Source organism: Pteropus vampyrus, unplaced genomic scaffold, assembly GCF_000151845.1.
Source record: "Pteropus vampyrus isolate Shadow unplaced genomic scaffold, Pvam_2.0 Scaffold128, whole genome shotgun sequence".
Lineage (NCBI taxonomy): Eukaryota > Metazoa > Chordata > Mammalia > Chiroptera > Pteropodidae > Pteropus > Pteropus vampyrus.
The window spans coordinates 78,062-79,016 of record NW_011888909.1 but is presented as its reverse complement, the minus strand read 5'-3'; the positions used below and the strand labels follow the sequence as shown (position 1 = coordinate 79,016).

The 955-nt window shown below is 30.9% G+C and overlaps 1 non-coding gene across 1 annotated transcript; it reads right to left on the bottom strand.

Annotated features, from left to right (window-relative positions):
• Positions 1-325: 325 nt before the first annotated feature.
• On the bottom strand, positions 326-444 carry LOC111744148. The gene has a single exon (XR_002782022.1). It is a non-coding gene; the product is annotated as a 5S ribosomal RNA (ribosomal RNA).
• Between the last annotated feature and the right edge of the window lie 511 nt (positions 445-955).

Below are 955 nucleotides of genomic sequence, written 5' to 3'. Positions count from 1 at the left end.
TTTTCAGTATTATATTAAAGTTCCTAGCCTATGAAAGAAGGCAAATAAAAATAAATAAATAAATAAAAGACATCAATGAAAAGAGAAAGTATATTTGGAGAAAATATGAGTGTCTACATAGAAGATCCAAAAGAATCTATATACAAACTTGTAATTAGTAAGATTGCTGTATACAAGATTGACATATAAAAATTAAGAACATTCCTACGTACCACTAATAACTAGGATATATTTTTAAAAAATTTTCAGGTGAGGCAACCCTTGGTTGATCTCACAGATTGCAAGGACCTTGTCAGCTTACAATTTCTTATTTTTTTTTTTTTTATGCCTACAGCACCTGGTTTTCCTAGGTGGTCTCCCATCCAAGTACTAACCAGGCCCGACCCTGCTTAGCTTCCAAGATCAGAAGGGATCGGACTTGTTCAGGGTGGCATGGCCGTAGACTGGTATATTTAAATTTAAATTCCATTTACCATAGCAAAAAAAATTTTTAAAGAAATAAAAAACTACAAGGGGCCTAAAATAAAACCAGCAAAATTTGTGCAACACTTACATGATGCAAATTACAAAACATTATTTAAAAAGTCAAAAGAATTTCTAGGTAAAAAAAGAATAGATGCCACTTTCATGGACAGGGAGATTCAATATCATAAATTCTACCCAAATTTATCTGTACATTAAATAGAATGTCAAAAGAATCTAAAAGCCTCTTTTGGAAACTTGACAAACTGCTTCTAAATATATATACACAAGAGCAAAAGGCCAAGAATAGCCCTAGACAGATTAGATAGAAAGATATATTACATAACCAAGATAGTGTTATATAAGTACAAGGATAGAAAAGTAGACTAATAAAATAGAATAGTCCAAAAGCATGTACAAATCAATAAAGAAAGAGTGGCCTCTTCAATAAATGATGTAAGGTTATGCATGTGGAAAAAATAAAATAAGATCT